The 23,580-nt window shown below is 41.2% G+C and overlaps 1 protein-coding gene across 2 annotated transcripts in view; it reads right to left on the bottom strand.

The window, feature by feature from the left end:
• The window catches only part of TSPAN9 (tetraspanin 9), a 500,490-nt gene that overhangs the window by 296,349 nt on the left and 180,561 nt on the right, over positions 1-23,580 (bottom strand). For both annotated transcript variants that reach the window (XM_069763444.1, XM_069763445.1), the window contains one exon: positions 19,724-19,802. The gene's annotated coding sequence lies outside the window, so the exon portion shown is untranslated. The remainder of the gene's footprint in view (positions 1-19,723; positions 19,803-23,580) is intronic.

Raw genomic sequence — 23,580 nt, 5'->3', positions numbered from 1 at the left:
GCCCCATCACGAACGCTATACCACCGAACGACACGGTGACACAGACGAAGTTGCGCAGGAGGTACAAGAAGAGTTATTAGATGACCCAGTTCTTGACCCCGATTGGCAGCCATTGGGGGAACAGGGTGCAGGCGGCAGCAGTTCTGAAGCAGAGGAGGAGGAGGGGCCGCAGCAGGCATCAACATCGCCACAGGTTCCATCTGCCGGGCCCGTATCTTGCCCAAAACGCGTGGCAAAGCCAAAACCTGGTGGAGGACAGCGTGGCCATCCGGTTAAAGCTCAGTCTGCAATGCCTGAAAAGGTATCCGATGCTAGAAAGAGTGCAGTCTGGCATTTTTTTAAACAACATCCAATTGATCAGCGCAAAGTCATCTGTCAAAAATGTTCTACTTCCTTAAGCAGAGGTCAGAATCTGAAAAGTCTCAATACTAGTTGCATGCATAGACATTTAACCACCATGCATTTGAAAGCTTGGACTAACTACCAAACGTCCCTTAAGGTTGTTGCACCCTCGGCCAATGAAGCTAGTCATCAACGCAACATCCCTTCCGGCAGTGTAGGACCACCATTTAGCGCACCACCTGCTGTATCTGTGCAGGTATCTTTGCCAGGCCAAAGCAGTCAGGGTCAGGGAATCACCAGTTTCGTAGTAGGAAACACTGCATCTAGGGCACCGGCGGCAACAATACCATCTCCCACCGTCTCTCAGTCTGCCATGTCCACCGGCACCCCCGCTAGTTCCACGATCTCCATCTCTCCAGTCCAGCTCACCCTACATGAGACTATGGTTAGAAAAAGGAAGTACTTAGCCTCGCATCCGCGTACACAGGGTTTGAACGCCCACATAGCTAGACTAATCTCGTTAGAGATGATGCCCTACCGGTTAGTTGAAAGCGAAGCTTTCAAAGACCTGATGGACTACGCTGTACCACGCTACGAGCTACCCAGTCGACACTTTTTTTCCAGAAAAGCCATCCCAGCCCTCCACCAGCATGTTAAAGAGCGCATCGTCCATGCACTCAGGCAATCTGTGAGCACAAAGGTGCACCTGACAACAGATGCATGGACCAGTAGGCATGGCCAGGGACGTTACGTGTCCATCACGGCACACTGGGTAAATGTGGTGGATTCAGGGTCCACAGGGGACAGCAAGTTTGGGACAGTTCTGCCTAGCCCACGGTCTAGTAAACAGTTGTCTGTAGCCGTTCGCACCCCCTCCTCCTCCTCCTCCTCCTCGTCCTCCTGCAGAAGCAAGAGCTCGTCCACAGACCGCAGTCGCACAAACACTCCATCCGCACCTGCCACTGTTGCACACCAGGTCTCCCATTATGGGGCAGCTACTGGCATACGTCAGCAGGCTGTATTGGCTATGAAGTGTTTGGGCGACAATAGACACACCGCGGAAGTTCTGTCCGAGTTCTTGCAGCAAGAAACGCAGTCGTGGCTGGGCACTGTAGATCTTGAGGCAGGCAAGGTAGTGAGTGATAACGGAAGGAATTTCATGGCTGCCATCTCCCTTTCCCAACTGAAACACATTCCTTGCCTGGCTCACACCTTAAACCTGGTGGTGCAGTGCTTCCTGAAAAGTTATCCGGGGTTATCCGACCTGCTCCTCAAAGTGCGTGGACTTTGCGCACATATCCGCCGTTCGCCTGTACACTCCAGCCGTATGCAGACCTATCAGCGTTCTTTGAACCTTCCCCAGCATCGCCTAATCATAGACGTTGCAACAAGGTGGAACTCAACACTGCACATGCTTCAGAGACTGTGCGAACAGAGGCGGGCTGTTATGTTTTTGTGGGAGGATACACATACACGGGCAGGCAGTAGGATGGCAGACATGGAGTTGTCAGGTGTGCAGTGGTCGAAGATTCAAGACATGTGTCAAGTCCTTCAGTGTTTTGAGGAATGCACACGGCTGGTTAGTGCAGACAACGCCATAATAAGCATGAGCATCCCCCTAATGCGTCTGCTGATGCAAAGTTTGACGCACATAAAGGATCAGGCGTCTGCACCAGAGGAAGAGGAAAGCCTTGATGACAGTCAGCGATTGTCTGGTCAGGGCAGTGTACATGACGAGGTACCGGGCGAAGAGGAGGTGGAGGATGAGGAGGATGATGGGGATGAGTATATTTTTAATGAGGAAGCTTTCCCGGGGGCACGGGAAATTGGTGGCGTGGCAAGGCCGGGTTCTGGTTTTTTGAGGGACACAAGTGACGTAGATTTGCCTGCAACTGCCCCTCAACCAAGCACAACCGCAGATTTGACAACGGGAACTTTGGCCCACATGGCGGATTATGCCTTGCGTATCCTCAAAAGGGACACACGCATTACAAAAATGATGAACGATGACGATTACTGGTTGGCCTGCCTCCTTGATCCTCGCTATAAAGGCAAATTGCAAAATATTATGCCACATGAGAACTTGGAACTAATATTAGCAACAAAACAATCAACTCTTGTTGACCGTTTGCTTCTGGCATTCCCTGCACACAGCGCCCGTGATCGTTCTCACACGAGCTCCAGGGGCCAGCAGACCAGAGGTGTTAGAGGGGCAGAAATCAGAAGTGGCGTTGGCCAGAGGGGTTTTCTGACCAGGTTGTGGAGTGATTTTTCTAGGACCGCAGACAGGACAGGTACTGCAGCATCAATTCAAAGTGACAGGAGACAACATTTGTCCAGTATGGTTACAAACTATTTTTCATCCCTTATCGACGTTCTCCCTCAACCGTCATTCCCATTTGATTACTGGGCATCCAAATTAGACACCTGGCCAGAATTGGCAGAATATGCATTGCAGGAGCTTGCTTGCCCGGCAGCTAGTGTCCTATCAGAAAGAGTATTCAGTGCTGCAGGTTCAATACTAACAGAAAAAAGGACTCGTCTGTCTACCCAAAATGTAGATGATCTAACCTTCATTAAAATGAACCACAACTGGATTTCAAAATCTTTTGCCCCACCCTGCCCGGCTGACACCTAGCTTTCCTATGAAAAGGTCTTGCCTGTGGACTATTCTGAATGACTTTTCCAATCTCGTAATTTTCTTCACCTGATTGTCCAGCATACGACATGTTTCCACCTCACGAAATGGCCAAACTCCCCACACGGGGTCGTGCTATCGCCACTTTGCGCTTGGACCCTTGAGAGTGCTGTTTGTCTGAAGAGGTGGGTGAGCCCGCTTTTGGTCGACGGCACTGCCACTGGGTCCCTCATAGTACAATAAAGTGTCTCTGGCGGTGGTGGTGCGCACCCAACGTCAGACTCACCGTTGTAATATGAGGGGCCCTGTGCCTGTACCGCCGGCCACAAGCCAGTTCCCCCCCCCCCCAGCTCAAACAGTGCTCTACCACTAGCAAAATTATCTCTCACAGCTTCACCAATGTGTAGTCTAGGCGCTGACATCCTTCAATGACTGGCACTGACAATACCATTGTTTTGACATTTTTGTTATGTTAGGCCTTCGAAGCCTGTCTGCGGTCACTCCTTCCACTAGACTTCCACTGACCAGACCACTGCTGCCCGTGTACCCCTGGAACCAATTTAAAATTGCCTACAGCCATGTGTGATTATTTTAGGCCGTCGATGCCTGTCTGCGGTCACTCCTTCCACTAGGCCTCCACTGACCACACCACTGCTGCCCGTGTAACCCTGGAACCAATTTAAAATTGCCTACAGCCAGCCCAATTTTTTTATTTTAGGCCTTCGATGCCTGTCTGCGGTACATTCTTTCAACTACTACTACACTGACCAGGGCACTGCTGCCCAAGTACCCCTGGAACCAATTTAAAATTGCCTACAGCCATGTGTTAATATTTTAGGCCTTCGATGCCTGTCTGCGGTCACTCCTTCCACTAGGCCTCCACTGACCACACCACTGCTGCCCGTGTAACCCTGGAACCAATTTAAAATTGCCTACAGCCATGTGTTATTATTTTAGGCCTTCGATGCCTGTCTGCGGTCACTCCTTCCACTAGGCCTCCACTGACCACACCACTGCTGCCCGTGTAACCCTGGAACCAATTTAAAATTGCCTACAGCCATGTGTTATTATTTTAGGCCTTCGATGCCTGTCTGCGGTCACTCCTTCCACTAGGCCTCCACTGACCACACCACTGCTGCCCGTGTAACCCTGGAAACAATTTAAAATTGCCTACAGCCAGCCCAATTTTTTTATTTTAGGCCTTCGATGCCTGTCTGCGGTACATTCTTTCAACTACTACTACACTGACCAGGGCACTGCTGCCCAAGTACCCCTGGAACCAATTTAAAATTGCCTACAGCCATGTGTTAATATTTTAGGCCTTCGATGCCTGTCTGCGGTCACTCCTTCCACTAGGCCTCCACTGACCACACCACTGCTGCCCGTGTAACCCTGGAACCAATTTAAAATTGCCTACAGCCATGTGTTATTATTTTAGGCCTTCGATGCCTGTCTGCGGTCACTCCTTCCACTAGGCCTCCACTGACCTGTCTACTGCGGCCCGTGTACCCCTTGAACCAACCTAATAAAATATTTAAAAAATTAATTTGATTATAAAAAATAAGATCGTGTTGAGATCTCAAATGCAGACATTTTAACATTAAAAACAAACACACAACAAAAATCTGGAACTGTACTAAAAAGGTCCACCAGCTACAATTACTTTCTCCTGCAAGAAGTTAACTGAAAGGTTTTTTTGGAGTTGTTAACACAGATATGGCATCCACCGAGTGTTGTCCTGTCGCGTCTCCTTTAAATTATTTCCAATAAGATGTTAAACTATTAATTTAATAAAATCAATAATTAAAAAAATAATTGAGTAAGTCAAAAGCACATTGCAAATAAACATTAATTACAAATCAAGAAGCATGGCGCGTCCGAGGGTGAGTAGATACCGAATAAGAATATAATCACCCTCGGGCGCGCAATGCTTATTTACAACAGCCTTCCTTCCTAAGAATCAGCCCTTCCGTGGTGTAGAGAGAGGTTGTTGTTACACTCCAAGGTGTTCCCCAGGTTGCCTTTCCTGAGCTTCGATCTTCCGGCTCTCGTTTACTAGCTGTTGGAAACTACGCTGCATTAGGCCTACAAATTGTGTATGGGTGAAACAGTGGCGCATCTGCGGTCCCTCCTTCCACTAGGCCTCCACTGACCTGTCTACTGCTGCCCGTGTACCCCTTGAACCAACATCTTAAAATAAAAAAATAATTATTTTGATTATAAAAAATAAGATCGTGTTGAGATCTCAAATGCAGACATTTTAACATTAAAAACAAACACACAACAAAAATCTGGAACTGTACTAAAAGGTCCACCAGCTACAATTACTTTCTCCTGCAAGAAGTTAACTGAAAGGTTTTTTTGGAGTTGTTAACACAGATATGGCATCCACCGAGTGTTGTCCTGTCGCGTCTCCTTTAAATTATTTCCAATAAGATGTTAAACTATTAATTTAATAAAATCAATAATTAAAAAAATAATTGAGTAAGTCAAAAGCACATTGCAAATAAACATTAATTACAAATCAAGAAGCATGGCGCGTCCGAGGGTGAGTAGATACCGAATAAGAATATAATCACCCTCGGGCGCGCAATGCTTATTTACAACAGCCTTCCTTCCTAAGAATCAGCCCTTCCGTGGTGTAGAGAGAGGTTGTTGTTACACTCCAAGGTGTTCCCCAGGTTGCCTTTCCTGAGCTTCGATCTTCCGGCTCTCGTTTACTAGCTGTTGGAAACTACGCTGCATTAGGCCTACAAATTGTGTATGGGTGAAACAGTGGCGCATCTGCGGTCCCTCCTTCCACTAGGCCTCCACTGACCTGTCTACTGCTGCCCGTGTACCCCTTGAACCAACATCTTAAAATAAAAAAATAATTATTTTGATTATAAAAAATAAGATCGTGTTGAGATCTCAAATGCAGACATTTTAACATTAAAAACAAACACACAACAAAAATCTGGAACTGTACTAAAAGGTCCACCAGCTACAATTACTTTCTCCTGCAAGAAGTTAACTGAAAGGTTTTTTTGGAGTTGTTAACACAGATATGGCATCCACCGAGTGTTGTCCTGTCGCGTCTCCTTTAAATTATTTCCAATAAGATGTTAAACTATTAATTTAATAAAATCAATAATTAAAAAAATAATTGAGTAAGTCAAAAGCACATTGCAAATAAACATTAATTACAAATCAAGAAGCATGGCGCGTCCGAGGGTGAGTAGATACCGAATAAGAATATAATCACCCTCGGGCGCGCAATGCTTATTTACAACAGCCTTCCTTCCTAAGAATCAGCCCTTCCGTGGTGTAGAGAGAGGTTGTTGTTACACTCCAAGGTGTTCCCCAGGTTGCCTTTCCTGAGCTTCGATCTTCATGCTCTCGTTTAGTAGGTGTCGGAAAGTAGGCTGCATTAGGCCTAAAAAATGGGGAATGGGGTGGAGAGAGATGGTGTGTTACACTCCAAGGTGTTCTCCAGGTTTCCTCGCCATTGCTTCGATCTTCCGACTCTCGTTTAGTAGTTGTAGAAAACTACACTGCATTAGGCCTACAAAATGGGTATCGGGTGGAGAGAGATGGTGTGTTACACTCCAAGGTGTTCCCCAGGTTTCCTTGCCATTGCTTCGGTCTTCCGACTCTCGTTTAGTAGTTGTAGAAAAGTACACAGCATTAGGCCTACAAAATGGGTATGGGGTGGAGAGAGATGGTGTGTTACACTCCAAGGTGTTCCCCAGGTTGCCTTTCCTGAGCTTCTATCTTCAGGCTCTCATTAAATTGTGGTTAAATGGAACAACTGCATTTGGCGTACTAGTTGGTTTGGGGCCTACTATCGGTGTCTGCCACTCCTTGCTGTTCTCCTGGTTTCCTGTCCTGAAATTCCATTTTCAGCCTCTCGTTAAGTAGTTGTTAATGTTAGACTGCATTTGGCCTACTAGTTGGGTTGGGGCCTACTATCGGTGTCTGCCACTCCTTGCTGTTCTCCTCCACTGAACAAAGCTGTGCCGCCTGTTTACTACGGTTGCCAATTTTGAACTGCATTTCGACTACTTACTGATTTGGCCCTACTCTCTGTGTCAGCCTCTCATTCCAGTTGTCCTCCACTGCAATGCCCCCTGGTTATTCCTGTGTTACCAATTTTGAACTGCATTTAGCCCACTTTCTTCTTTGGGCCTATATCTGTGTTTCCACTTCATCGTGCCCATTGCCCAGCCAGTGATAGATGAGTCTGCTGGTACATTGACCCATAACGCAACATTCCCCGTGCACGCTACACAACAACATTGTGACCCTGCTGAAAGTCAGGTTGCTCTTCCCGCATACCATACCACCTTACACGGGGACAAAGAGGAAGGTGCAGATGAAAGTGCAGGTTCCTTCATCAGGTGGGGGGAGGAATACTAGTTGGCGACGTCACTGGCACAGGGCCTCTCATAGTACGCAAAAGTGTTGCTGCCGGTGGGAGGCGCCCCCGCCGTGCAAACACACCGCTGTACTTTGAGGGGCCCTGTGCCAGTGCCAATGCCAACGAGTGGGCCCCCCCTGCTTGCTCAGGATCACAGCACTTGCAAAGTTGAAATACTTACCTCTCCCTGCTCCACTGCCGTGACGTGGTCCAGATTTACTGGGCCCACTAATTACTTGAACCAGCCCTACCCCCCACAACTTTAGCCAAATGACCCCCAATTTCAAATGCCTTCCAATTATTTTAAGGTAAATTACGCTTGACAAGCTTCATTAAGAAGAATGGATGGTTTTGACATTAAAATGGGCACTCTAGGTGTTTTCCTGGCCCCCACTCACTGCCGACTATGCTGCCCCATTGACTTGCATTGGGTTTCGTGTTTCGGTCGATCCCGACTTTACGTCATAATCGGCCGATTTCACTCGACCCGACTTTGGACATAGTCGGGTTTCGCAAAACCCGGCTCGACTCTAAAAAGGTCAAGGTCGCTCAACTCTAGTGGTCACATGTCGAACTACAGACCTCACCCCTGAGCAGCTTTTCAATAGAGACCGTTGTAGCCTCTGCCCTGGATCAGCGGGGAACTAAAGGTGTGAGTAACGTTTAGGTTTTTTTCTGTTTTTCATTCTATAACCATTTGAACCTCATTTTATTTTTTATAAACTTTAAAAACTTTAAAGTCAATGAAAATGTGAGAAAAAGGAAGAGATCAGGAACACTAGTGCCACCTATCAAGGGTAGAAAGTCCACATTGACCCTTTAAAGAACCTTGCTACATGATGTAGGATAAGAATACAAACCAGTAACTCCAGTGGCAGATACGTGTTACGGGGCATTATCGAAAGGAAGAGCTCTGATATGGCTGGATGAGAGGCCTCTGACAGGAGATTTAAGGGGGTAAAGTTTCTCCTTGTAGGGAGACTTTTAGGCCATGCAATGCTCCACTGGAAATTTGCACTGTTGTTAGGTTTCCTTCACCTGAAGAAAATGTTGGACTTTCTAGCTTAGTCTGATATCTGAGTTCCCACCTAGGGGGTCCCACCTAGAACGCAGCATTTACATCACCAGTCCCGCTATTGAATCCAGTGTGTCTATAGGAAACCCTGAAATGTCTGTAGCCTGGGGTGGAGGAGAAGCACTAAGCTAAAGTATTGATTGTGCGAGAATTATTCACTCGCCACTGGCAGATGCTAAAGATTGTTAACAGCCATTAATGCTGACTTTCAGGGGGGCTCTATGTGCGGAACAAGGGTAGCTAAATTAGTGCTGTATTTTACACAGTGTCAGGCCCAGAGTATACAGCAGATGTGGCATCACTCATCTCTCATCCAGCAGTGTAGGATAAAGCGCCAGTCCTCTGCCTACGATAGATAGATAATAGATAGATAGATAGATAGATAGATAGATAATAGAGAGATAGATAGGTAGATAGATAATAGATAGATAGATAGATAGATAGATAGATAGATAGATAGATAGATAGATAATAGATAGATAGATAATAGATAGATAGATAATAGATAGATGATAGATAATAGATAGATAGATAGATAGATAGATAGATAGATAGATAGATAATAGATAGATAAATAGATAGATAATAGATAGATAGATAATAAATAGATAATAGATAGATAAATAGATAGATATATAGATGATAGATAGATAGATAATAAATAGATAATAGATAGATAGATACATAGATAGATAGATAATAAATAGATAATAGATACATAGATAGATAGATAGACAGATAGATAGATAATAGAGATATAGATAGATAGATAATAGATAGGTAGATAATAGATAGATAGATAGATAGATAGATAGATAGATAGATAGATAGATAATAAATAGATAATAGATAGATAGATGCAGAGAGTTAAGATAGATAATAGAAAGATAGATAAAAGATAGATAGATAGATCGATAGGTAGATAGATAATAGATAGATAGATAGATAGATGATAGATAGATACATAGATAGATAGATAGATAGATAATAGATAGATAGATGCAGAGAGTTAAAATAGATAATGGATAGATAGATAGATATATAGATAGATAGATAGATAGATAGATAGATAGATAGATAGATAGATAGATGATAGATAGATAGATAGATAATAGATAGATAGATGCAGAGAGTTAAAATAGATAATGGATAGATAGATAGATATATAGATAGATAGATAGATAGATAGATAGATAGATAGATAGATATAATATATAGATAGATAGATAGATAATAGATAGATAAATAGATAGATAGATAGATAATATATAGATAATATATAGATAGATAGATAGATAATAGATAGATAATAGAAAGATAGATAGATAAAAGATAGATAGATAGATAATAGATAGATGATAGATAGATAGATGATAGATAGATAGATGATAGATAGATAATAGATAGATAGATAGATGATAGATGGATAGATGATAGATAGATATATAATAGATAGATAGATAATAGATAGATAACATATAATAGATAGATAGATAATAGATAGATAATAGATAGATAACAGATAATAGATAGATAGATAGATAGATAATAGATAGATAGATAATAGATAGATAATAGATAATAGATAGATAGATAGATAGATAATAGATAGATAGATAGATAGATAATAGATAGATGCAGAGAGATAAGATAGATAGATAATAGATAGATGATAGATAGATAGATGATAGATAGATAGATGATAGATAGATAATAGATAGATAGATAGATAGATAGATAGATAGATAGATAGATAGATAGATAGATAGATAGATAGATAGATGATAGATGGATAGATGATAGATAGATATATAATAGATAGATAGATAATAGATAGATAACATATAATAGATAGATAGATAATAGATAGATAATAGATAGATAACAGATAATAGATAGATAGATAGATAGATAATAGATAGATAGATAATAGATAATAGATAGATAGATAATAGATAATAGATAGATAGATAGATAATAGATAGATAGATAGATAGATAGATAGATAGATAGATAGATAATAGATAGATGCAGAGAGATAAGATAGATAGATAGATAGTTATCAAAAGGCAAATTTCACCAGGACACTTCTCTGGCCCAGAAGTAAACACTGGGGCAAAAGATTAAATATTTGTCCATTAAAGATAAAGGACTGGAGCCCTCAGAAAATATCAACTTGAGATGCTGAAAAGTTCCCCATCTGCACAGACAGAATAATATGTTTGGTGAAGTGCGGCCCCCGCTGCGATGTCTTTCAGGGGGAAGGGAGCGCGGGGAGAAATGGCACTTTTCATTTACCACAGAAAATGACAGAATCTGATGAAAGGGGAAGGAGCTGCAAAATAACGAGAAAATCTCTCCAGCCTGGAAAACGTATACGCAGCCATGACTTCTGATTCTGCTCATAGTCACCCTCCTAACAGCTCAAGGCTACACGATGACGTTTGGTCGCCTGACAGCAGGTTTTGGACAACTTAGGGGAATATTTGCGCAGTGCAACTATTTCATATCTCTAATGATTTGGATTTTTTATGACCGTCATGTTGTGGTCATAATAGATCACAGGTCACAATGCAACGTCACAATGCGGCGCTGCAGTTCTTAAATAGAAACGCGCGTCGCGGTGCAGTCCTAGGAGACGCACTCTGCTACACTGTATTCCTGAAGCTCCAAAGTTGTTACATTCTGACAACTCGTTTTTAGGGGCACATGGACGTCGTAGACAGAAATAGCTGGTATCGTTCCGGCAAACCTGGCTCATCAATTTATTACATAGCCCAAAGTATTGCATTTCTTTATTCGTTCCCCATGTTGTGGGTCCTGCCAGAAAAATAAAAATATGACTGGTCGCTGCATCTCTACAACCTTGGGCAGCGCTGGAGATTTCTGCAGACCATCTCTAGGGTAGACATTACTCTTATTCTACATTTTTAGGCTGTTATACACATTAGACTAAAGCCATGTTCACACAAGAGTACAAAAAAATCATCAGTTTTTCAGTACTGGCATGTCAAAGTGAGGAGACCTATAGGCCATGTCATATGGAATGGCTCGTTAAAGGGTCGATATTGACTTTTAGTATTGCTACTTCCAATAGGTGGTGCTAGAGTTCTAGTCCTCTTCCTCTCTGAGGAGGCAATTTGCATATTAAATTTCCCAGAGGAGCAATGCATGGCGCATGAGTCTCCTCACTCTGACATGCCTGGCCTGGCTTGTCACTCACACAGAAAGTATATATATATATATATATATATATATATATATATATATATATATATATATATATATATGTTACAAATCATTTAATAAAATTATAGTTTGGAGGCCCTGTACCAGTCTTTAATTGAAAAAATATAACTTTACAACTGGGTAACATTGAGGTGCACCCGGGGGTCCGGTGGGGCAACTGGTAGAATGCTCAGAGGCAAGTTGGTCCTTGAACTTAAAACCTATTATATTCTATGCAGCCGTGCACATGTCCAATTTTTTCCTAGTGGTCCATGGGAGAAAACGGTGACATGTTTGATTTTGATCTGAGTGTCAGATCAAAATCAACAATGCAACTCTATGGAGCCGTGAAAAAAATCGGACCGTACTGATCGGTCTGATTTGTTTTTTTTAATGGAGATGTGGTAGACTTTTTTTTTTTCAAAAAACTAACTCTACTCTGATCAAAGTCTGATCAAAATTATTGAACCGTTTTTTTTTCGAATATGGAGAAAATGGTCATGTGACAATACCCTATATTCACACAAGGGCTTTTTTCAAGTGGGTGAAACCTATGAGGTTTTTTTTTTAAGTGGAAACCACTTCAGGAAACACCAGCATTTTCTTGGCGTCTTCTTCCTGGAACCATCATTTTATACCTTTTTTGATCGTTTGTATACTTTCAGTTGGAGTTTTCTTAAGTGTTTTTGGGTGTCGATATCTGAGCAATCAAAAAAATGCCAGGGATTTTTGCGGGTATTTATTTTGCTTGTATTGTTTATAGATAGTATTCCGAGCAGAAAGAATGGAGGAGTCACTTCTTTTATCTGTTTGGCATTTTTGGAAAACTAAAGCGGTTTTTGTGAACATACCCTAAGGGTAATAACTAATAGCTCCCACGAAAATTGTCACCAGTTCTTAAGTAGATTGCAACCAGTAGAGCAGATGCCTTCAAGTAGATCCAAACAAATCATGTTGGACCCTGTTGACTTATGAGTGCATCAGATTTCTTTAGTATTTCTGGCTCTTGTTGGCAAAACTAGACGTTGCTATTCTTGATCCTCCCCAAAACATTAGATCTATGAATGAACAGAACCTTTGACAAAGTGGAGAAGAATGGAGACCATCGGTTCACCAGGAACAAATGATTATGATGCTCTTCAAAGGAGTTCAGGTCAGTAGCGCAGTAATAGGGGGCGCAGAAGCTACAGTAATTGCTTTCAGCTAGTACCTACAAGGAGTTAAGGGGGTTGTCCATAATTAAGATTACAGCTGCAGTTACGCCACACTGAGCGATGGAGGTGCCATGTGTCGGACCCTACGTATCTAATCTTGATGATTTGTCTTAATATTGTTTGGTTGAGCTTCCGTCTTTCAAATGTCATATCCCTCATCAAACGGATTTCCAAAAAAGAAGACATTGATGACCCAATCCTTAGGACATTAGTGACCTATCCTTAGGATTTTAGACATTGATGACCCAATCCTTAGGATTTAAGACATTGACGACAAAATTCTTAGGACATTAATAACCAATTCTTAGGATTTCAGACATTGATGACCCAATCATTAGAACAGAGATAACATATTCTTAAGATTTCAGACAGTAATGGTGAAATCCTTATGATTTAGACATTCTGATTACTCAATACTTAGAATTTATTGACATTGGTGACCAAATCATTCGGACATTGATGACCTATCCTTAGGTTTTAAGACATTGATGACCCAATCCTTAGGACATTGATGACCTACCCTCTATCCTTAGGATTTCAGACATTGACGAAAAATACTTAGGAAATTAATGACCTATCCTTAGGATTTAGGACACAGATGACCAAATCCTTAGGAAATTGATGAGCTATCCTTAGGATTTCAGACATTAATGACCCAATCCTTAGGACATTGATGACCTATTCTTAGGCTTTCAGACATTGATGACCAAACACTTAGGAGATTAATGACCTATCATTAGGATGTAGGACACTGATGACCCAATGCTTAGGACATTAATGACCTATCCTTATGATACAAGAGATTGATAACCAAATCCTAGTAGACATTAAATACTTAAATACCTATCCTCATGAATTCAGACATTCATGACTCAATCCTTAGGATTTTAGACATTGATGACTAGAGATAAGCGAATTCAAAGTTAAATGTTCGGGGGTTCATACACTAACTGTGTCCGCTGCACTTCTTCGGAAAGCCCGTTGCAATGTTCGGAGTTCCAGGTTAAGTCTGTTACAGAGAGAGGAATTTTTTTCCAGCTCAAACATTCTGGTTCCCATTGTTTTCAATGCGGTTCTGGTTGAAGTCCAGGTGCAGTCCTGGTACCATAACTGAAGTTTCGGTCTGGTACCAGAACCTTAACTTCCCTGGATCCGTTCATCCCTATTGATGATCCAATCCTTAGGACATTAATGACCTATCCTAAGGATTTCAGACACTGATGACCCAATCCCTAGGACATTGATGACCTATCCTAAGGATTTCAGACATTGATGACCCAATCCTTAGGACATTGATGACCTATCCTAAGGATTTCAGACGCTGATGACACAATCCTTATGACATTGATGACCTACCCTAAGGATTTCAGACACTGATGACCCAATCCTTAGGGAATTGATGATTTATCTTTAGGACTTCAGACACTGATGACCCAATCCTTAGGGAATTGATGATTTATCTTTAGGATTTCAGATAGGTCATCAATGTCTTAGGGTACCGTCACACTATACGATTTACCTACGATCACGACCAGCGATATGACCTGGCCGTGATCGTAGGTAAATCGTAGTGTGGTCGCTGGGGAGCTGTCACACAGACAGCTCTCCAGCGACCAACGATGCCGAGGTCCCTGGGTAGCCAGGGTAAACATCGGGTAACTAAGCGCAGGACCGCGCTTAGTTACCCGATGTTTACCCTGGTTACAAGCGTTAAACTAAAAAAAAACAAACAGCACATACTTACATTCTGGTGTCCGTCAGGTCCCTTGCAGTCTGCTTCCCACACTCAGTGACGGCAAGGGACCTGACGGACACCAGAATGTAAGTATGTGCTGTTTGTTTTTTTTTAGTTTAACGCTTGTAACCAGGGTAAACATCGGGTAACTAAGCGCGGTCCTGCGCTTAGTAACCCGATGTTTACCCTGGTTACAAGCGAACGCATCGCTGGATCGCATCGCTAGATCGCTAGATCGGTGTCACACACACCGATCTAGCGATGACAGCGGGAGATCCAGCGATGAAAGAAAGTTCCATACGATCTGCTACGACGTACGATTCTCAGCAGGATCCCTGATCGCTGCTGCGTGTCAGACACAGCGATATCGTAACGATATCGCTGGAACGTCACGAATCGTACCGTCGTAGCGATCGAAATGTTATAGTGTGACGGTACCCTTAGTCCAGGAAAACCCTTTAATTAATAAGAGAAATAAAATTTTTAAGAAAAATAAACAGGATATTGTCGAAAAGCTTGGATCTTCCTGCCATACCCTTGTAAGCTGGAGATAGTTGATCCATATGCCTACAAAGGACAATGCAATCATATTACTTCATATCTCGGTTGTGAAGCGTCTCTCATTTACCGCCCATATAAATTCACAATAGCGCTTTTTAACAACTCAGCACTTAAAAGTCGTTTGTAGATTTTTAGCTAGCGGCAAAATTATACAAGAAGCCCTCCCCCGATTCTATAGTCTAGATTATTTGATCTGGATGTAATTGTTTGGTAATACTTCATTTTATTCTAGAAATGAGATGGAAAGTAAAGCGCTGCGGGCTTGTTTTATAGATTTATATTTAGACTTCTTAATTGGTGTTTTTTAAAAAGATTACAGAATTTAAAAAAATCTAAAAAAAAAAATTCTCAGTTAAAATACTTGGTTCTACAAAAGAGGGTAAAAATGAAATATATAGCAAAGCATGAGGATACATTTTCGAAAAATGTCAATAAAAGGGTGCCCTCTGCTAGGTTTGGATAAAAATGTTTGCTTTGGTCAACCCCTATAGGAAAAATAGTACAGGGTTCAAAGAAGACACCATTAACTAGAAGGGTTCATTATAAAGTCCAGTATAAAAGGGTCCAAAAGTGAAAAAGTCCTGTTTGTTTGCTTCCCAAACCCAACAGAGATTGGCCAAAAATTACCTGGAATGACCTCTACGAAGTATAGGTAGTCAAATTACAAAATGATAAAGGGACCTCAATGCTCCTTCAAAAATTGAGGAGATCTAGGCTTACCCAAATTTCCATTTTATAACCCTACACAGAAAAGAAAGGCAGTGTAGGATGTGTAACGAAACGGACCCAAAAACCTTAGGTCGCCCTCAAAACAGGATAGGGTTGTCAAAAAAAAGTGGCTATTGTTTGTTCACCTAGCCCAGATCTGAAAAAAGGGCAAAATGGAATCAAAACCCTTATGGGCATGGAGAGAACATTAGAGTTATTCCAAAAAAAATCAAAATATTCCCTATCTGTGAGATAATTTGTGATCCCGAAATCAGGGCACTTCAGTCACTTCCTAAACAGAGCGATGGTGCGTATGTGTGGACTTTGCATCATTCATTGTCTATGGGACTGACAGTCCCATAGACAATGGATGAAGCGGATTCCGCGCTCCACTCAGGATGGGGCTACACAGCTCAGTTCTAAGAAATCTAAAGCCACTGGGGGTCCCAGCATTTAGACCTCCCAGTGATTAGAAAGTTATCACTTATCCAATTACATAGGGGATAACTTGTTATTTTTTGGGGGGGAAGGTGTAAACCGTTAAGTTGGACCCCATCGTATGGCTTTCAACATATTTTCTTACTCTCTTTATTTTTAGGACAAACAAAAAATCTGCCGTTCGAGTCCTTCTGAGAAATAAGATGCATTTAATGAAATCCTTATTATATTACCGAGAACAATATAAAAGATTTCTGCATTTCACACCAGGTACAATGTGATTTGCGAGTTACTGATATATTCTGCAAATCAAAAACTGAGCGATTGAACAAGCAAAACATCACATCGTTAGACCCCCTGTACAGTCTTACGGCAAAAGTGTTAAATTCACCAAAAGCCAATTTAAAGAAATCTTTGAAAATAAAATAATAAAATTGTATTTTTTTAAAATAAAACAAGAAAAGCAAACAAAACAAAAAAAGGCAAAAAAACAAAAAGAGAAATTCGATTTGTGGAAAATAAAAAAAAAATGAAGTGAAAAATAAACCCCGACCTTTCTTACATAGACTTACCAAACCGAAAGGGATCTAGTTTGGGTAAAGTTCGGCTCAGTAGAAGTCTTAAAGGGAATTTCTAGAATTAAAAAAAAATCAAGGCTGTGACACGACCGTCCAGGGGTGCTGTCTGGTGTTACAGGTGAACTCCTTTTGAAGTTAATAGGGCAAAAGATGGAACCGAACACGGAACCCTCGTTGTTTTGGGAGAAGGTGGCCATGTTTTTCCAATTCCGGCCAACGCTTTCAATAAGGATACGGAATAGTGTCCAAATTTTCAACCTAACGACCTAATTATTAATGTCACATTATGAAATGGCAAAAACTATGAATAATCTACTGAACCAAGGGCAATATCCAACCTCCCACCTTCACCATTGATGAGGAACCCTGGAGACCACCGAACGTAAATAATATGTCTTTCATGGGTTCCATGGTCATAAATATATCAGGGACCTTCCTACGTACACCCAATTTTTCATTCTTCCATCTACTATCTTAGACATTTTTGCTTCTTTTTAGTAACTGTGAGGTTCATATAACCAACTCAATGTAACCGATTGTGGTGTTAAAAACTTTCCAAAGAAACCAAAAAGAGAAGAAAATATATTTTAGATTTGCCGGATGCCAGTTGATTATTATTTTGGGGAAACAGTTTAATTTTATTAGATTTTTTGTAAAAAAAAAATTTTGACAAAATTTTAGCTATCATGCACACAGTAGAGCCAAGCAGGAATGGAAATATAGAGGAGTCTCAATCATTCAATACTAAATGGACGTAGAAACTCCATGTGGTGCCACCACAAAAATATCCTCACCGAAAAGAAATCCTTCTAAATGGGTAGACAACTCACTAAACGGGTCAACAAAATATCAAAAACCTAGTTATACTGTAGTTTTATCTTGTAATAAACTTCATTAACTCAATTTGCCTCCTTCTCTAATAATATCTATGTTTCAGTGCCGTTTCGACTGCCTAGTACCCTCTCCTTAAAGGGGTATTCTCATCGCCAAGATTCTCTCCTAATATGTAGTAGGTGTAATAATAATAATATTAGCAAATACCTTCAATTAGAAATGTAGCATAGTTTTTCTGATTAGCTAAGCCTCTGTCGTCATGTGCAGGCATTGCAACACCTTAGGTATCCATGATTACGACCACTGATACAGTGACAGTTAGCTAGTTGCTAGTGGTCGTAACTATGGATACCTAAGGTCTTGCAATGCCTGCAAATGAGGAAAGAGGCATAGCTAATCAGAAAAATTATACTACATTACTATTTGGAGGTATTTGCTAATATTATTATTATATATTTAAGATGGGCTGTAACCAGGACAAAAGTGGTCATTTTTTTTCTAAATCCACCATATGGTTCCAGAGAAATGGGCCTTTTTCTTGAGAGCTAATTTTAATGGTTTTATTAAGGGGGCAGCGCTTACAGGATCCTCTTGGGCGTGTCTTTAGGTTCCACTATGAGTCACTCCCCTTTGGTAAAGACCACAAAAATTAGCGCTGAATAAAAAAATCACATATCTCTGGAATTATAGGGCAGATTAAAAAAACAAAACAAAAACAAAACAAAATGAGATACGCAGGGGAGTAGTGAGTATAAAATAAGAGACACTTTTATCCTCGTGACATGTTCTCAACTGCTACTTAACCAAAATCAGATCTCTATTTCCAAACCCTCCTTATTGAGGACGTTCCCTGGCCAGTTACAAGCTCCGGGGCAGATTCTCATGGAGATCTATGTCCGGCCCATAGATCTTAACGGCTCATTTACATATTAAGAAAAAAAGTGGATTTCTCTGGAATAAGACATCGGATTGCACATATCAGGGTATCATTTTATTCAGCTTTCGTTTACCTGCATGTCCATATATATGACTTAGGAGAGTTGAGTCTATTGACAGATTCCCTTTAAGGATCTACAGTTAACATTATTCACTCATTTTGTGCTGAAAACATTTTTGCTAAATTGTACATTATATAGAATGCTCTTTTCCTCTGTCTGGCTGATAGGAACAGCGCGTGTGCTCAATTACGAGATTGAGGTTCCAAAATTGTGTCACTGGTAGATTTTCGGTTTGACAGAGGGAGACAGTACTGTCACTACCGACAACACGTAAACTGGGGGGTGACTTTTGTGAATGGTAATTTATATGGGCTAATAGGTCAGAACAGCACAAATGACTGAGGTCAAGATATACAAATTTGACCACTATTTCAACCGTGAATAAATTGAAAATGTCTTAAAGGAGACCTACATAGTGTAACTTGCCAAAAACAAGCAATTGTTTTACCTGGTGTAAATGCCGCCGTTCTCCTGAATCCGGCGATGTTTCTCTTTTGTTCCTACGCCTCTCCTTTCCTGAGATATAGCCTCCTCTTTCCTGCATAGAAATCAAGGCCCGTAAGCCAAGAGGGCTTGGTCTTCATGGAGACCATGCCTATTTGGCCAAAAAGCTATATACAAGGAAGAAAGAGCCATATCTCAGGAACGGAGAGGCGTAGGAACAAAAGAAAAACATCGCCAGATTCAGGAGAACAGCGGCATTTACACCAGAATTTTTTATTTTTACATAGATATGACACGATGAATCACGGAGACAAATAAAGAAAATAATAGTGTTAAACCCCTCTCCTACAGCACCTGAAGGAACATGAATCAGTCACATTAGGGCCCTGCATTAGGAAACTTAACATCTGTATGCCATAATTAATATTTCTGAAATAAAAAGTCCATTTCACTTGTACTAAATCATCTTCCCTGAGTGATTCCTATAAAAAAAGCTTTTTCTCTGACCTTCTGTTTGCTCTTACAACTCACCTGCTTCTATAATTGTATATCCAGATGTTGCAAATTAATCAATCCTCGGGTCTGCTTAGATGTGCTGGCACACCGAGCCCTGCAACAGAAGATTCGGGAAAAAAAAGCGTAAAAAAGAGGTCACGGAACAAAAGCCGAGTATTCTATTATTTAGAGAGAGAGATACAAAAAGAATTGCCTGTGCGGGGAAAAATGGAAGCAGATATACATTTCTCTTCATGAATCCACTTTTTATTTTTGCATTTATCCAATAAATAATAATGCAGGTCCTAAATAATACTGTCAAGGAAGAAATATAACGGCGTGCCTCAAAGTCATTGGAGCTGGGAAACTGAGAGTCAAGAGTAGGAGATCAAGGAGACTTTTCATGCAGTATATTAGGACTTTATCAATTTCGTTAATTACATTCAAACTTTTGTCCAATCCATTAATTTGCTTGTAAAAGATGTCTATAGCTTTATATATATGATGGTCTGTGGACACTTTATCTCTAGGGACAAGTAAATTTACCCACACTGTCGTTTTCTAGTTTTGGCCTCCAGATGGTGCGCACTGTCATTGTGCATCGCTAACTGGAGACAAATTAATCTGCCAGTATGATCAGACTTCCAAAGCCGTCTATATGGGCATGTAGGTCATAGGAAGCTGCATAAAGTGATACCTTGATATCTGTGATCTGATGTCTAATCTCCGAGAATTCCACGTTTTTTCTTAATATGTAAATGAGCTGTTAAGATTCATGGGCCGGACATACGTAGATCTCCCCGAGGATCTGCCTCCAGAGCCTATTTTAATAAAAGGCATCGTTACCAGTGTAAGACACGTAATGACTTACAGTTTGCTCCCATAATCACACAAAGCTGTACGGTGAGATCAAAGCTAAGACAGTACGGCAGAGTTTAACTTTGTCTTGTTACAAACACATTTGCAGTTCTTTTCTCACAGTGCTGTCAGCTCCGCTGTACTGCTCTTACCCTACACTGGCTGCTTGTCAGATGGAAACCGAAGCACTGTGAGAGGACAACTACAAATGTGTTTGTTGTGTTTGTAATGACACAAAGTTCAACTCTGCTTTACTGTGTTAGTTACAATCAGGTGCAGCTCTGCAGCAGAGATGACAGCACTATGAGAGCGCAAATTCTGCTGCAAATGTGTTTGTAATGGGACAAAGGTCACTTCTGCTGTACTGTGTTAGCTCTGATCTCACTGCAGAGCTATGTGTGATTTTGAGAGCAAAGTGTCATCCATTACATGTCTCACACTGTTAACTCCACCTTTCATTTACAAAAGCATATAAGAAAAACGTGTAATTCGCTGGAAGAAGACATCGGATTGCAGATATCAAGGTATCATTGTATTCTACTTTATATGACCTTCATGCCCATGTAGACAGTTTAGGGTCTGGGTCCTACTGACAGATTTCCTTTTTAGTGTATCTTTTGCATCTATAAACAATAGTGACATTTGGAAGCATACAAGTGCTTCTCACAAAATTAGAATATCATCAAAAAATTAATTTATTTCAGTTCTTCAATACAAAAAGTGAAACTCATATATTATATAGAGTCGTTACCAACAGAGTGATCCATGTCAAGTGTTTATTTCTGTTAATGTTGATGATTACGGCTTACCGCCAATGAAAACCCAAAAGTCATTATCTCAGTAAATTAGAATAATTAACAAAAAAAACCTTCATAGGCTTCCTAAGCATTTAAAAAGGACACTTAGTCTGTTTTAGTAGGCTCTACAATCATGGGGAAGACTGCTGACCCGACAGATGTCCAGAAGGCAGCCATTGACACACTCCACAAGGAGGGTAAGTCACAAAAAGGTCATTGCTAAAGAAGCCGGCTGTTCACAGAGTGCTGTATCCAAGCATATTAATGGAAAGTTGAGTGGAAAGAAAAAGTGTGGTAGAAAAAGGTGCACAAGCAACCGGGATAACTGTAGCCTTGAAAGGATTGTTAAGAAAAGGCCATTCAAAAATTTGGGGGAGATTCACAAGGAGTGGACTGCTGCTGGAGTCATTGCTTCATGGGCCACCACACACAGACGTATCCAGGACATGGGCTACAAGTGTCACATTCCTTGTGTCAGGCCACTCATGACCAAGGTGTTGTTTTCAGATGAAAGTAAATTTTGCATTTAATTTGGAAATCAAGGTCCCAGAGTCTGGAGGAAGAGCGGAGGCCACAATCCAAGCTGCTGGAGGTCTAGTGTGAAGTCTCCACAATCGGTGATGGTTTGGGAGCCATGTCATCTGCTGGTGTAGGTCCACTGTGATTTATCAAGACCAAAGTCAGCGCAGCCGTCTACCAGGAAATGTTAGAGCATTTCATACTTCCCTCTGCCGACAAGCTTTTTGGAGATGGAAATGTCATTCTCCAGCAGGACTGGGCCCCTGTCCACACGGCCAAAAGTACCAATACCTGGTGTACAAACAACAGTATCACTGTGCTAGATTGGCAGCAAACTTGTCTGACCTTAACCCCACAGAGAATCTATAGAGTATTGTCAAGAGGAAGATGAGAGACACCAGATCCAACAATGCAGATGAGCTGAAGGCTGCTATCAAAGCAACCTGGGCTTCCATAACCCCTCAGCAGTGCCACAGGCTGATCGCCTCCATGTCACGCCGAATTGATGCAGTAATTGATGCAAAAGGAGCCCCGACCGAGCGCATTTACTGAACATACATTTCAGTAGGCCAACATTTTGGATTTTAAAATCATTTTTCCAGCTGGTGTTATAGAGTATTCTAATTTACCGAGATAATGACTTTTGGGTTTTTATTGACTGTACACCATAATCATCAACATTAACAGAAATAAACACATGAAATAGATCACTCTGTTTGTAATGACTCTATATAATATATGCGTTTCACTTTTTCTGGTAAATTTGTCACAATATTTAGAGCTGTTTTTTTCACATAATGTATCGTGACCGTTTCTGCTATTTCTGTCACCAAAGAACAGTTGTAGGCGTCTCACCCTGCGAAAAAAAAGACTACTTTGGTCCACGGCTTCTGACAAGTGATTATTTGTGCATTCCTTATTCATGAATTCATCCATTTATTTACAACTCATTGTCCTTTTCTATAACCTTGGATATGAATATCAACTTAAAATTAAGCTGTAAACCAAATCGCGGGTTCGGCAGGAAGCGGACAACTTACGCTATGTGATATTCTACGTGCATGTCCAGCTGCCATAGAGGAGCTTACGCTGGACTTTTATTGTAGAGTTTATTGATATAATACAGAGTACTCAGTACTTTCTTCTTTCCCCTGTTAGATGGGTGACAAGGCACCTGGAAGAGTCGACATTGATGCCATGTTTTTGGAGTCTACTATCATGGTTCTTTTTTTTTTAGAGAGAAGCCTGGTTTGATTTGATGGAGAGCCAAAGTGTTGGGCGCGGATTTATGTATCTGTAAGGGGGTAGTATTCTGGTACTTGGGTACTTGGGTCTGAGCCTATAAAAGGTTACGTGATTCTCTTGTTGGTTCAAGCCAGGGAATCGATGAAAGTCAACATCAATGGCGGCAGAGAAAATGAGTAGTAGCCATGATGGGCAAATGCTCAGGTACCGGCTCCCATACACATACTGTACAATTAATTTTGGCTGAACCCGCTGATATTGATGAGCTCGATGGACAGTCTAATGTGTATGGGGCCCTGACTCTCCTAAGACTGATGCTTATGGAGGGAGATAAGGATCTGGCATATCCGATTCTGGACCGCCCATAGTTTTGTTCTCAGAGTATAAAAAAAAGAGGATGTCAATAAGTAACGCCAATTCTAATAAAGAGGTAAAACGATCTAATATACTGCCTTAAAACCAAATAGGAAAACA

This window comes from Ranitomeya imitator, chromosome 4 (genome assembly GCF_032444005.1).
Source record: "Ranitomeya imitator isolate aRanImi1 chromosome 4, aRanImi1.pri, whole genome shotgun sequence".
In the NCBI taxonomy this organism is placed as follows: Eukaryota; Metazoa; Chordata; class Amphibia; order Anura; family Dendrobatidae; genus Ranitomeya; species Ranitomeya imitator.
This window is presented reverse-complemented; position numbering and strand designations above follow the sequence as displayed.